The 15909-nt window shown below is 41.4% G+C and overlaps 2 long non-coding RNA genes across 3 annotated transcripts; both read right to left on the bottom strand.

Moving 5' to 3' along the window:
- LOC110435234 lies at positions 2028–4370 on the bottom strand. Of its 2 annotated transcripts, none has more exons than XR_002452842.1 (3): positions 3067–4370; positions 2908–2977; positions 2028–2217 (listed from the first exon to the last, which is right to left on the bottom strand). It is a non-coding gene; the product is annotated as an uncharacterized LOC110435234 (long non-coding RNA). The 2 variants fall into 2 exon arrangements; XR_002452843.1 differs by having other exon boundaries at positions 3054–4370.
- On the bottom strand, positions 4749–9461 carry LOC110435233. Its single transcript, XR_002452841.1, has 2 exons — positions 9176–9461; positions 4749–7366 (listed from the first exon to the last, which is right to left on the bottom strand). It is a non-coding gene; the product is annotated as an uncharacterized LOC110435233 (long non-coding RNA).

The following is a 15909-nucleotide window of genomic DNA, read 5'->3' on the forward strand; positions in this document are numbered from 1 at the left end:
GTGAGGCCGTATCCGGGAACTAGACGAAAATTTCTTACATCTTGTTCATGAAACATGAGGGAAAACTTGCGGACAAAATGATTTTAAATTTTATAAATTCAAATGAATTACAAAAATAACAAAACTTTAAGAAACATATGTGTAAGCTATGAAAAAAATTTGAGAAGGTTTGGTACACGTTGTCATGTACGATGCTTAAAAACTATAACATCAACCACACATCTCACATGTGAGATGTCTAGGTTTCTAAGCATCATACGACCCAACGCGCGTGAATCATTTTTAATTTTTTACCGCAGCCTACACATGTGATCTCGCGATGTCTCGATAAGTTTCATGATTTTTGGACTACGTTTGTATTTTATATAATTAAAAAGCTATTCACCCGCAAGGTTGAGGTTATGTTTCGTGCTCAAGATGTTCAAAATTTTATGGGTCTTCTTGGATAGGGCTTCAAAGTACTCTAAATAACATGAATATTTATTTTTTTTAAATCATTGAATTCTATTAATAAAAATACATGCAGTCCAAACTTATATTTTTTAGAAAAATACAAATAAATAAAATAAATTAAATAAATATAGTAAAAATTTCAAGAAACGTGCCAAATTTTAGCATGCACTGTAAAAAACTATTTAAAGCCAGCAGAAAAAGTTTGGATGCAAAAAACAAAAAAAAATCAAAATCAAAATATTTCTGCAGAAAAAATCTCTTTGCCGGTGACTTCGATCGGGCACTCGGTGAAGAATTTAAAAAAAATTCTCTTTGGCGAGTGGCTTTGATCTAGCACTCCGCAAAAAAATTATTTAAAAAAATTCTCTTTGTTGAGTGCCCCTAATCTGGCACTCGGCAAAGACGGGACTTAAACCCCACCCGCAAACACACTCAACGGGATGTCACACCCAAATTTCAAGAACGAAATAGAGTGCATAAAAGGCTTATGTGCGCTCTAGAAACAGTCGCACACATAAGTTAACAAATCTAAAATAGTACCATCACAATGTTTATTACATAGCGGAATAATAATTATTACATAGTCTTAAGCAAATAAAGATACTCTCGACGGAAGCACCACGGACACAGTCAACTGGTTGACTCCAAGCCTAGTACTCATAACGGTAGTCCTCATTTCAGTCATCTTCATTAGAATATCCTGAGGTGTTGTGAAATAGCAAGAGTGAGCACATATCGTACTCAACAAGTATAACCAGGGGTTCATGAGGCTCAAAAAGCTGACACTGGTTTGACTGCATTTAGCTTTTATATGTAGATAGCATGTTCATATTTAAATAGCAAATGTCAAGGAAGCATATTTAAATTCTATAACCACATGATCAATGTATACAAGAATTAAGAATAACACATATAAACAACATATAAACCATCATTTATCATCATTAATCATGTTCATCAGTGTCCATTCGGCAGTTTTCCGGGCCACCCGTATTTGTGGGCACGGCTAGTATACCAGATTTAATACTCTGCAGAGGTTGTACATCTTTACCCATGAGTCATGATTTATCCTTTCGCCTGAGGTTGCGAGTCTCTTAACCCCCTTCCTAGGGAGGTCGGCAGAGATCACTATGAAGCCTTTCAAAAGTTCATGTTAGGACCGCAAGGTTTCCTGGGCGCGCACATATAGTGCCCCCCTTCCAAATGGCACAATGACGCGCAACCTATACACATAAGGACAAAGGTCGCACTATACCCAAAACGTCAAGCCCCTCTAGCGTCCTTTCGGGTAACCTCTAACAAGCTAGATAAGGTCTTCATACCGAGCTAAAGCCAGAGCCATATAGCCCTCATGGTTGTACGAGTTGTCCCAGCTTTTGCCAAGGGATAAGTCCTTACGGAGGGTCAAGATCAATCTAGCAAAAGCTAGAGTTCTTTCCACCCTTTATATTCAAGTTGCTAGAAAGCTTATTTTATTGTTTATTGTATATCTAAATATTCATGTTGCAAGATCATGGATTATAATCAAGCACTAGCAAGAACTACCCAAATGCATATCCAAATAGGTCACAAGGAATTCAAGATAACAATCATCTATAATTTTACTAAGGTTGTCAAGGTGGACACATGCATATGATATATTGTATTAAATGTGAATAGGCAACAAGGTTGGTCCCAAGTTATACTTGCATTGATCAAAGCTTTCCTGATGTTTCTGCTGGTCGTCAAAGACTTGGCCTTGCTTACCAACGTATTTCTCACCATCTATACACGATCATCAATCAACAGCACGCATTCCAATAGACAGTGGTAAAACAAATATAAAAGTTTATAAAAATATTCTACGCAGCGCTACAATCACATAAACGTAAAGATCACGAAAATCAAATTTAAAACGTAGAAGTTATGGATTTTCTAAGATTCCCTATATATGAATAATTAATTAAATAGTATCATAAAAATAAAAAGTTAGAAACTGAGAATGCAGTGATACTAACATATAGAGCTCGCAAAAATGAACCTAACGCAAGTTGAACAGGTCAAATCGGAACTAAAATGAGCATTTTATGAGCAAAACAATTTCAGTGGCATTTCTGTAAATATCGGAAACGTATTTTGACCAAACCGACGGAAAATACGCTTTTGGAGTCGAAAAGCGTAATTCCCTAGGGCGCCATGGACCACGGGTTATATTTTGGCAAAGCGGAGGGGCTCTTAGGCAAAATAGCCGGCCGAAGGGGTATCAGCCGCTATCGTCCATTGGATTAGAAATGGATGGCTCGGATTAGATGCAAGAGAGAGAAGGGGGGTTCGGCCGCCGGCGGTGACCCCCCTCGCGGCGGCGCGCCATGGCCGGCACCTTGAAGCTCGCCGGCGTTCACCAATCCGAGGATTTAGTCCACGATTTACCAATCCAATCACACCTGGAGATAGCGGGGATGATCTCGAGCTCACCTAGGCCCTATTCGGAGTCGACTAGGACTCAGAGGAGACGGGCAGCACAAGATGGCGGATTGACGAGCTCCTGCATGATTCGGTGACCTTTTAGGGCAGTATCAAGGGGAAGAAGACGGGAAGAACGCTGCGGGAATGTTCAAAACCTCGAAAAGAGACCTGGCGTCAAGTTCTTGGCAGCTTTGAGGCAATCCCGAGCTCCATCCGTGGCGGCGAATGGAGTTCAACGACTCGGCAAGATTCGCAGCAGAGAACTGTTAGGGCTAGGGCGTAGCCGCACCAATAGATGCGAAAAAGGGATCGCAGGTTAAAGCCACGGGTTTTTATAGGGACTAGATTTTTCCTTGGGCAAGAAAATCCTAGAGTTCTCGGGATTTTGGCTGTTCTCGGTCGTTCGGCTCGAATACGCGAGGAGGAAGAAGATAAAGGACGCTGACGTGCGGGGTCGAGCTGTCGGTGAGAGAAGAGAGAGAAGGGGAGGGGCGCGCACGGCTTGGGCCGTCTGCTGGGCTGGTCTGCAAGTTGGGCTGGGGCGAGGAGGAGCTGGGCTGAGACCACGCGAGCGGGATGAGGGGGTGGGCAGGCCTTCGGCCAGTTCCAAGGAAGGAATTTCCCTCCTTTTTTATTCCTTTTCCAAAGCATTTTTTAAAAAAAGGTTTGAATTCAATTAAAACTAAAACAACGCACAGTACAAAAATGAAAATAAAATATGATCCAGCATGAATGCATAAACAAGTTTCTAACCTTATAATAAATTTTAATTTCAACAAAAAATATTTACTTACTAATTGAAATGCTCTCAAAAATATTTAAATAAATCAAATTAAATCCTATTTATGGAAATCAAATTTTGGGTGTTACACGGGACCAATCTTCGGCAACGCCCCCGGCCGCAACAAGCCAGCCACGCCGCCCCCAGCCATGCCCGCCTCCGCCCGGCCACGGCTTCCCTGCCTCCGGCTGCCCACCTCCACCTTCGCTCCCTGCCGCAGCGCCGCCCGCCCTCCGCTCCCGGACACAGCGCACCGCTCCCGCCACGGCTGCCTCCGCCCCGGCCATGGCTCAGGCTGTAATATTGGCTTAGGATATCTAAATCAAAAGTTGTCTCAGGCTGCAATATTAGCTTAGGATATCTCTTGGAACATATATTGCTTTTCATGCAAGGACTCTTTGGCTGCAATGGACCACATGGACCATGCACCAAGAACACTTGCACCAAGGGAAACCCAAGAGGATTAATAATAGGATCTGGTAGTTCAGCCGAGATATACTGATCAACTAAGGCAGCAGAGGCCTGTGTACTATTGGATTTCCACATCAGAATATGTGAATGAGGTAAACCACATTTTTGGAACTCATTCGTATGGGCAACTGCAAATACAAAGTAAATGCAAGAAAATAAGAGTGAACTAGGTGAATTCCCCGCGCCAGGATTTTGTTAAAAATAAATCATTATATATATAGCATTATTATATGGTATTTAGTATATTATATATGTATACATGTATATGAATTTGACTTGCATGTATTTTATTGTATTAGATCTAGTAAAAAATTGCTAAGTTAATAAAAGAAAAACTAATATTTAGTTACATTATAGAGGAATTGGTGATGAAACAAATAGTGTATGATCAAAGATTTAAAGTATTTCACATGATATAGATGACATGGTCATTTTTTTAATTAATATAGGAGACTTAGTGGGGAATGATGTGGACACATTGCATGAAGAGATAGAACATTTAGTGGGATACTTAGTGGGGTATGATGTGAACACCTTGCATAAAGAGAGAATTCATCTAGTGGGGTTTAGCTTTAAAAGTATATAATTAGGTACCAGGTTTTAGAAAGCAATGCATAGCATGAATAGCAATGGAATGAGATAGTCTAAGTACAGGACACGCACAGACCTGCACAAACGGGACCGAACACATGACCGTCTCTGTATCTTCAAGATACTCATCAAGTTTCATGTGGAAAACACGTGCAACCATATTTCCTGTCACATGGTTTCTGACCTGGTTCAAACCTAATTGCCTCCAGTATCGCAGGCCATTTGGAGTTACATGTAAATGTAGTAATAAATATGTCAAGAGGGTCATAGGTACAACATATAGCCAAACAATCATTGTAGTTCTTCTGCATGTATCTTTTGCTCCCAATAAAGCTGGCAGGCAATGTTTTCTTAACACCAACACCTTTTCCTGTTAATGATCCTTTTCCAATAGCATCTGAAATTCCTCGATAGGTTTCACAGCACAGCTTATCTTGATTAAAGAAATGATTGCTCAGTCTACTTGCCTCAACACAGGAAAAAGCATTTACCTGAAATTGCTAGGAAAGTCGACCACTACAAATTTCAGGATTATACTCGCCCTTACGATAATGCTTATAATAGTTTTTTTTTACGGTGGGGAGGCGTTCCCCACCTGGTTTTATGTATAATGGCCCGAAACGGCCAAAGGTAGTTACAGTACGTTCGCTTTGTACATCACGCAAGTGGTGATGCTGAACCCAAAACGGTGTCAGTTAAAACGTTTACAAAACGCTACAGTTGTCTTGCCATCTCGAAGACTTGGCACCATTTCTCTGTTAAGTGCTTTTTCTTGAACCTGAAAGGCCACTGTTCTGCAGCCGATTTGCATGCGCCCAACACCTGATCAATGCTGTGTGTTTCATTCCTGAAAGCAAAAAACGTTTCTGGCCTTCCAAAGCTGCCAGCAGCACAGTGCAACAAAGGCTGGGAACTCTTAACATTCTCGCGACCTTTAATAGCACCAGAACAGTCAGGGATAAGCCTGATTTTAGTGTGAAACCCATGTTCACCATAGGGAAATAAAAGAGGATACTGCAGCGCCATGGTACCGAGATGCTTATAGTCTCAACAACAATGTCAAACTGAGAAGCAGTAACTGACATACCACCAACCAGGAGCGCAGCAACCTCAGTGGCAATTGGGGTAGAATATCTATCACCATGACCATCTACTGTCCCAATCAAATTAATTGCAATTTCAGGTGCATCAGGTGACTGCAATCTATCACTGGCCATTCTAAACTTCTGAAAAAATGGATTACACTTATTTAGCATCTCGGTAAGAGCACTGACTAACTGTGGATCTGTAGACTCAGTGGTGTCTCCTAAAAAGATATTTAATCTATTCTGTAACTAATTTGTCGTGTCATGAATATATAGCTGTGCATACTCAGGCCTTTTGCCTAGTGGAGGAATCAGCAATCCAATCTGATGATGAACTATGCCATTTAACCGAAAGACATATGGCCAGCACCAGTATTAATGGATCTGTCCACATCGACTCCAAGAGAGGTGAAAGCAAAGAGAGTTGTACTGTCCAATCAAACGCATAAAAGCATTGCTGCATGGACCACCATAAAAATAAAGCAATTACACAAAGGAGGCAGAGGATGCATCCGTTTGGGCAGGGACACTCTTCCAGCATGACAACACAACCTATAGACAACCCGTTGTTGGGACTAAGAGCTCTCACTTACTATCCTCTCATTGCACCAGAAAGCAGCATTACAGTACTGGCACACATAATCGGGTCCACCGTAATATGATCTTTGAGGATATGTCGCTGAAAAATGATATAAAAAATACAGGACCACAACAACAAAAAAAAAACAGCAGTAAGCAAGTCGCAAAGACTATCACAAAAACTACGACAAACATAGATATGTCAGGCATCATACCTTTTAGCATGTCAACATATTCCTTAGGTAAAGAAACAATTGGTCTGATCGACAGACACCAACCAATCACATCAACAGCGAAAAGGGCCAGGGCATTGTAGGCTTAATACCCAAACAAAACTAAAGCAATAGACCACACCAGTAAGTCACACCTTGCCTTACAGCCATTCTCATGGCATTAGACCGCGTCCTCCTAGCCAGGTTTTTTTAAAACCGTTGGCAGGGGAGCCCTCTACCTTTTTTTTGGTTTTTTTTTAACCCAGCCCAGAAATTCATCCCAGGATTCAAAATTATCCTGCTGGGATCCTACTGAGGAGCGCCTAACACTATGCTGGAGGCCTGTTCGCTCCTAGCCCGATTTTCAGTGGCCAAGAAAGGCAGTAACATAGGACAGAAATGGTCCCCTATGAGGGGTATCAGAAGATCTGCCTTTATGGTCTGGGATCTGTGTTTTGGGGAGCTGCAACTGGTGTTCTTAGTAACATACAAGCACAACATCCAACATGGATCTTTTGGGGAAGCATCTACTTTGTAGTTTCTCTTGTCCTCATGCTGAATGGACTGACTGCTGCAAGTTTTTCAAATTCAACTCCTCTCCCACTCGCTACAGCAGGTCTAGGAGCGTGGGCAGCATATATTTATATGCTGGCCACATTTCATGTGGCGTCATTGAGCTTTCACTCCAATGTAGAGGAATGTGGGTACTCCATGATTATATCGTCAATTGCTGTGACAATCCACTGGACCTACAGCACCCAGGACCCTCTGGTAAGACAAAAATTTTGTTCTTACACTATTTAAATGAGTAATGGTACGGTTCAGTTACAACTAATCTACGGTACAATTTCTCAGGTTTTTCTTGTACTGGGCAAGTTAGTTGTGTGGTTGCTACTCATAGTTCCTTATGCTGTTGTCAAACTCCTCCTGCAAGTTCCTTCTGGCATTACCAAACTCATAAGGTCAGTAACCAGAAACTGAAACTGTAACAAATGTTATCTTTCTGTCTATAAGTGGGAATTAAATATGTTATACTTATTGACCAGTACTTTGCGTGGCCTGATCTGTAATGATGGAAATCCTCTAAAGTGTTTTCTGTTGGAACAGAAGAGTGCTCACGAGATAACATGGTATGACCAGTTCATACTATACTTTTCTTCCTCTTGATATGACATTTATTTGTATGTTGACATGATATTTTTTCAGGTGTAATGAATTATCAACCACTGCGTAGCTTATCAGGCTGGCCAAAGATGCGGTAATTATTCAACCATTGATTTTTTTCTTTTTCCAAAATGATGATCAATACTGAATGTCTTCTTCTCTCTCAGCAATAACATGTTACTAATTGGGTTTTGTTTCGTTCTACAGGATACAAAAGGTTACTGGAGCCAGAGCAACTTATACAATAGCATGCCATACTGCCTAAAGAGAGGTTACTGGAGATGGAGCGACTTGTACAGTAGCGTGCCCTTACTGCTCAAAAGTATAGAGAGAATGAAGTAGTTAATCGGCTCGATAGGACTATTGTTGATTCTGTATTTGGGGCTTTTCATGGTCCTTTTCTGCTCTGTCGGACAGGGAGAGTACTCGGTGGCACTAGGCAGAATGATAAACTAGTGTTTGGCACATGTAGGATCTTTGCAATTCTATCTCAAAGGTTGACAATTGACATGATAGTATTAGATGTGACAGTGGATAGTTCTTGACAAGATACAAGTAGCATGTAGAGCCTTATTCAAACTTATGTTGCTCTGTCACCAATCTGCAGTCTAAATTGGCAGGAAGGCCTCAAAAAAAAAAAGAACAGACGATAGAGCACTAGATTATTAATGTTACCATTAGAATTTGAAGGGAACAGACAATAGAGTGGTTTTTGGATCCTTTCTGCTTGAGGCAATTGATGGATGGACTGAGCTTCCGTCCATGGTGGATCTATAGGGAGAAGAGCTCCAGTAGGTAGGCAAGGCGGAAAATAATCACTCTGAGAAAGCAAGTACTCTTGCTTACACCAACTAGACAAGATTCAGGGAACGAGGCATTCGCTCCAGTGTGCATGTGCTGTATGATGTGACTTGGTGCATGAGTTCAGGTCCAGCGACTTGTTATTCGAAGGTTGAGGCAATCAAAAAAAAAATCAGGAAAAAGTACCAACAAAAGTCAGGAAATATTCAGAGTACTAACCGTCCCCCAGCACTGGGGTACTCCAACTAATCCTTTGCGATTGATCAGACACTGCTAGTCCTTTGCAATTTGCAAATCAATAAAAAAAATAAAACCAGAACTGGGATTCAATGCAAGGTTGCCTGCTAGCTTGTGTAGGATGCATATACCATATAGCACCCACAAACTAAACTAATTAACCCAAGAGATCATATCGATGAAGTAAACTAGAGTGGTCTACACTAGCTTAATCCGAAGAGGGTAGCAATTCAACCAGCTCGATTGCGAGGAAGGATGCGAGTCCCGAAAAAAAAAAGGGGGCAGCAGCCAGCAGGCGTCGCGTGTTCACGGGGCTAGAGCAAGAGAAAAAACGGAAAGAAGAGATTTTTCCTTACGTCTTCTTCTTGGAGGAGCTCCAATGGTCACCTCGTCGCGGCAGCGGACGGAGGAGCGGTCACCGGATCTTGTTGCGGTCGCCTCGTCGCGGTCGAGTGCCCGTCAGATCCGGTCGTGGTAGAGCGGCCGCCGGATCCGTTCGCCTCGTCGCGGGCCGAGAGGCCGCCGAACCTGACCCGCAACAGAGGCGCGGCCGCCGGACTCGTTCGCGGATCATGGGTTGGGAGGGAGGCGAGGGCAGTTTGGCAATAGACAGAAGCAAAATGCGGGTACGAGTCCGACGACTCGTGCAATTTGGCAAAATTGAAAGGTTCCCCAAGGTCTTATCGTATATATAAATTGGTATATGGAGAAAGTATAATCGGTCAAAAAAATTGCAATTACACGATATATGTTGATCAAAATAGCTCAAATTTAATAAAATTTATAGTAAATAGTACTAGTTATATCACAAACAAATTTATTATGAAAATATTCTATAATTGATTTAATGATATAAAGTTTACAAAATCCCTTAATATCCAGTGCAGTCTACTTCACCCCTGAACTATATAACCAAATATTCTGCCCCCCTAAACTTTTCAAAATCGGTTAAATAATCCACTCGAGTGGTTTTGGAGGGTGGTTTTATCTTTTTCTTTTGTTTTTGTTGAATCTTTAAAAAATCATAGAAAAATTATAAAATGGAAATTTTAATCTTGTTGAACTCTATATGAGTAGATCTACACAATGAACATAGAATATGGTATGCTTTAGTACAGAGTATTTTTTTGTTATAGATTTAGATCTATGTTTTTCTATAATTATTATATTAAGAGGGATAATATACCTAAATTATTGTCATATATATTTATTAATATTTTCTAATAATAAAATCATATAAAACCCGACTAAATAATATTGTGAAGCACGTTAGAAAGACTGAGACATAGATCTTGAGATTATGAAATCACACCGACACCTTGCTATTAAGGGGTTGTCACCTACTACTAAGAGAATATCACATTTGATATCCTAGAATACATATAGGAAAAATACAAGCACCCGTGTGAAATCAATAAATTAAACTAGACGGTCACCATGAAGAAGCTAACTACTTGATCTATGCCTAGTTTTTACAAGTTAAATTTTTTAGCCAGCCCCCTCTATGCATAATACCTGGCTCCATCCTTGGAATTCGACCCAATTCCTCACTCCACCCTTGTAATTTGACCTATGGTGATCCATATGCATGTTAATTAATGAAATGTTATGGAGGATTTAGTCCCACGATAAGCCTAATTTGGAAACTCTTCATGGGAGCATGGTTTCCCTAATGATAGGACTGCTGAACACAGTGGTCGAACGAGAGATTTAGGACGCAACACTTCATGGGAGCATAGTTCCCTAATGACAGGGAAACCTACTGAAGCCGCCAGAGAAGGAAGGAGGAGGAAGCAGTGCCTAACAGAATGTTAGAGCAAGCAGTGCTTCAAGCAGAAGAGCGAGCCAAAGCATTGAAAGAAAGAATGCATGAAGAAATCAAAAGGCAAGTGCATATAGCAATTAGTGCCCAGAGGCAGGCATCAGATCCAGGAATGAATGTTAATATTAGCCCCCTGGTCAGTTGAAAACAGTTGCGCTTCTACTGAGCTACCAAATCAAGATGATGCAGCGTTGCGCTTCACCGTGGATGATTTCACGACTCCAATATGACATCAATTAAGCTACATATTCCAAGGGAGAATGACACAATCAAGGTCGCTATCGATGTTTGTAATGCTCTAGACCCTACCAAGACACCAAGAATCCACTACCGTCTCAGTGGATAAAGTGAGCAAATTTTATGACAATGTAGCTCTTGACATTCCTGAAGATGATGGACAGAAGACTCTAGGAGAAGCAGAGAAGGCATACATATTATGGCGCAAGCGCTACATCATTATCCCGGGGCGTCTACTCCACCGCGAGCAGACATTAGGTATGTACAAAAGTTAACGAAATTTTTTTACTAATTATCTATGGGCATGATTAATATTAACAATTTAATTATATGAACAAAAGTAGGGCCTCCGCCAGCCTAAGTCCAATTATTGCTTCTTCAGATCAACATAGTGCTCCGGGCAATGATGATGCCTTCGAAGGCACTGCTGCATCCCCACCAGCTCCAACTCCTCTGCCACCTCCAAGGAAGTCTCCAACTCCTTCACTTCCTCCAAGAAAGTCCCCAACTCCATCGCTGCCTCTAAGGAAGTGTAGATCGCCTTTCCCGCCTCCAAGGAGGCCAACTCCTAAGAGGTCCATCCCACAAACGAAGTTGTCCTACGCACCGGCAAAGAAGATCAAAGACACCAAAACTCATCCAGTTATTCCCTATAAACTATCTTATGAGAAGAGTGATGCCAAATTAAAGGATGTAGTAGAAAAAGTAGTTCATGATTACTTTGAAGGTGTAAAAAAGGCATGACTAGTGAGAGAGAAGCTGGAGCCAACGTACTTTTATCTACGTCCGGATCAACTAAGAAAGAAGGTGGACCAGAAAAAACGAGATTCTCTTAAGTCTGTTGTAAAACAAACGGACTATGACCGCTCTCTCACCAAGTCATTTGAGGCAGAAAAAAAAGAGATCAAGGAAAGGTGCTGCATAACTCGGACAACAATCACAACAATCAATCCCCCCTTGTCGTTCCTAACGAGTATGGTTCAAACTTGAACATACTAGAGGTCGGCTTAGATGGGTTTCATCAATTTTACAAAGACACTGGTTTGGACCTTGCCACAGTGCTCGCTCAAGGACCATATGTTCCGGAAGTGGATCCTTATAGGAAATATAAACAAGGCTAGAGTCTTTATAACCCTGGGAAATTAGCTGAACTAGGTACGCAAATGTACGTGCTAAACTAGTGGTACATGGAGGCATCTAAACGGGGACATATCTTTCTTTCTGTTAGAATTAGAAACCAACATTACTTCCATGGCAATGACATTATCTATGTCGAGTTTTCTGAATTACACCAACTATGCCACCTGGACTCTCTCGACAAAAGTCTCATTAGCTGCTTTTGCCTGTAAGTGTGTAATTATATATATATATATATATATATATATATATATATATATATATATATATATATATATATATATATTATCCTCACACTATATATTTTGATATATGCAGATATCAGATAGCATAACTAAGAAAGAGAAATGATAATAATGTTGGTTTCGTTGATCCATATGTCGTATACAAACACCCTAACCCCCCATGTGATTATAAGCCTGAACAAAAGAAGAATCTTATGGTGTTCTTAGTGAACCAACACAACAAGAAGGACATACTCTTCCCCCACAACTTCAAGGAAGTGTTTAGTAATTAAAATATCAATCACATGGGACATTATTTGTTCAATTGATTATTTATTTATAGGTATGTAATAAGTTATGTCTATGCAGCAATCGGACTATCAAGACATGATAGATATTATTCAAGGGTAATTAATTTAGTTTCTCTATAAAAACTATATGTAATGGCGCCGTTCTCTCAACAATTATTAAAGGATCAATTATGTTTTTATTGGGCGTAGGGTTTGGAAAAAGTTTATTAAGGAACAAAAAATGAAATATTGCAAAAGCCACTGGATATAATCGCACACAAAGTAAGTACTATAATTACGTTTATATTCAATTTACAATATATGATGATTTCAATTCACCTAACTAATTGATTTTTTGTCGTAAAAGTGGGTTCTAAGACAGGAGCAGGGGAACAACTACTACGGATACTACATTTGCGAGTTCATCATGGCGTACTCAAACAGAACTCTATGAGTTCCTCAAAGTACGTATAAATAAATACCTTTTCCTTTAATTATATTATTTGTTTGCATCGTATATTTACAATTTCTTTATTGCTCTCTCATCTGCATAAGTAATCACTATCAACACACACATATATATATTAATATTTTTTCTTTTACTTTTATTGAAGACTGAATGGTTGAAGAAAAGAGTCATACGACGTAACCAACTTAAAGCAATTCAAGAGACCATAGCCGAATTTCTAAATGACCAGGTCATCGACCCAAACGATGAGTTCTACAATGATCCGAACGAAATATGGAAGCCAAATCAGGAGTGAATTGTTATACCAAGGATATGAATTTATATGTATATGCAAACCTATGTATACATACTATATGTATACATAAAATAACGTGTGATCATATGTACGTATAATCGTTTGTTATTTATAAATATGTTGTACAATGTTCGAACAATAACTTAATTACTGGTGCGACATATCTATTAGTATTAGCAGCGTATTTGAATTCTATTATAATATCAAAACTAATCATCAATTGAAAAAAAAGAAAAGAAAAACAAAAAATAAAAAAGGGATCTTTATTCTCGCTTGCTACTACCATCTGGGACTAAATGTCCTGCCCCGTGAACAGACCTGGAGGGCCCTTGTAGTCTCGATTGGTATTAACAACCGGGACTAAAGGTCCACTGAAAGGTCCAAATGGCTAGAGGGGGGGTGAATAGCCTATTTAAAATTTCTACAAACTTCACTAAGCAAGTTGAAAGAGCATCTAGGCCCCTAGTGATTTCGGTGATTAATGACAATGTTGATTACTATGACTAACGTGTGTTTTGCAGAGGCAAAGTCATAGGTAAGGTCATGGTAATAGGTACTCGATGGACAGGGACGTACATGCCTACTTAATAGTGGAAATCGTTTTGGTTTTCAAAGGATGGATGGACATCGTCAAGACTAGACTAGGTCTAAGTGCCATATGGTGAAGAAGGGCACTTAGAGTAGTTTAGGACTTTGTTTTCCTTTGATCGTACTATTAAGAGGGGCTTTGATCTAGTAGCTTGACTTAGGCAAGGCTTTAGATTTAGGTGTGGTGCACACTTGGTAAACCTAGCACTAGACAGATCAGAGATAGTCCTTAGGTCGAGAGGAACCAACTTCGTTTTGGAGCGATCGTGTTTCGACGAAGGTAGGGTGCCTAAGGGGGCACCGGACGCTGCACCGGACGCTATGTGAGTGCGTCCGGTGAGGTCCTTAGCCGTTGGAATAGTGTGGTGCTTAGGGTTAAGCACCGGACGCTGGCACCGGACTCATCGGATAGCGTCCGGTCCCATACCCAGGGAGATTGTAAACCTGCCCCGAGCACCGAACGCCAGCACCGGACGCACCGGGTAGCGTCCGGTCCCATGCGCAGGGAGCATGTAAAACTCCCCGGAGCACCGGACGGTGCCACCGGACGCTGAGAGTTAGCGTCCGGTGACCTGTCAGACGCAGGTACAGTTAGGCGTTATGGGGCACCGGACGCTCGGTGCAGAGCGTCCGGTGCAACATAAAGAGCGTCCGGTGACCCCGTTTTCAGTGGAAAACGGTTGGCTGACCTTTGGACTTCGTGAGTAGTATTTATACTCCTCCACCTCGTCCATGAGAGGTCTCTTGCCCATTTGAACATCTAAGAAACTTGTTGTGGAGCAAGAGAGTAGCAAGAGCCTAGAGAGGATTGAGATTTGAGTGATTTCTTGAGAGAATCCTTCTCTATTGAATTCCAAGAGCCAAGTGTGCATCCACCACTCTCTAGAGCCTTGTTTGGGTCAAGTGAGAGCTCTTTGCTTGTTACTCTTGGTGATCGCCATCACCTAGACGGTTCGGTGGTGATTGGAGGCACAAAGACCGCCCGGAGTTCTTGTGGGTGGCTCGTGTCAAGCTTGTGAGCGGTTTTGGGCGGTTCACCGCGACGGAGTGTCGAAGAATCAGCCCGTAGAGAGCACTTGGTCCTTGCGCGGACCAAGGGGGAGCAAGACCCTTGCGCGGGTGCTCCAACGAGGACTAGTGGAGAGTGGCAACTCTCCGATACCTCGGCAAAACATCGTCGAACACTTTCTTCCACTACTCCTTTACATTCTAGCATTTACTTTGTGTTTTTACATTCTTAGAATTGCCTTGCTAGAATAGGATTGGAACTATGTTGCAAAACTTTTATCCGGTAGCTCTCTAGGTCACACTAGGCACAAGGGGTTGAATTAGAGCTTATAGGCTGCTTAAATTTTTAGAGAAGTCCAATTCACCCCCCTCTTGGGCATCTTGATCCTTTCAATTGGTATCGGAGCCTAGTGCTCATTATTTAGGCTTCACCGCCTAGAGAAAAGATGTCTAACGGGGATGGACCGCCACCCATGTTCGATGGGGATGACTTCCCGTATTGGAAAATACAAATGGAGTCATACCTTGAGGCATGCGATGTAAAGTGCCTAAAAGCCGCGACCGAAGGATTCATCCCTCCAGCAAAAGACACCGCTCTTACTCCACAAGAGCAAGAAAACGAGAAGTGGAATGCGAATGCCAAAAACCACATCTTTAGAGGCCTTTGCAAAGAGGTGTTCAACCGCGTTCGGAGCCACAAAACCGCCAATGCCCTTTGGAAGGAACTTTGTGCGCTCCATGAGGGATCAAAGAGTGAACGCGAGGAACGCTATCACTTAGTGATGAACAAGCTTAATACATTTGAGATGCTTCCAAAAGAAAATGCTAACGAAATGTATTCTCGCTTGAATGTTATTGTAGAGGAGCTTAATGGACTTGGCCTTACTCAAATGAGTGCGGCGGATGTAGCAAGGAAGATACTATGTGTGCTTCCCATTGAGAAATATGGGCACATAGTAACGGTGCTTCATCAAGGCAATCTTTCCACCGCTACACCAACCGCCATATTGGGAAAGATCA

Source organism: Sorghum bicolor, chromosome 5, assembly GCF_000003195.3.
Source record: "Sorghum bicolor cultivar BTx623 chromosome 5, Sorghum_bicolor_NCBIv3, whole genome shotgun sequence".
NCBI classification, from domain to species: domain Eukaryota; kingdom Viridiplantae; phylum Streptophyta; class Magnoliopsida; order Poales; family Poaceae; genus Sorghum; species Sorghum bicolor.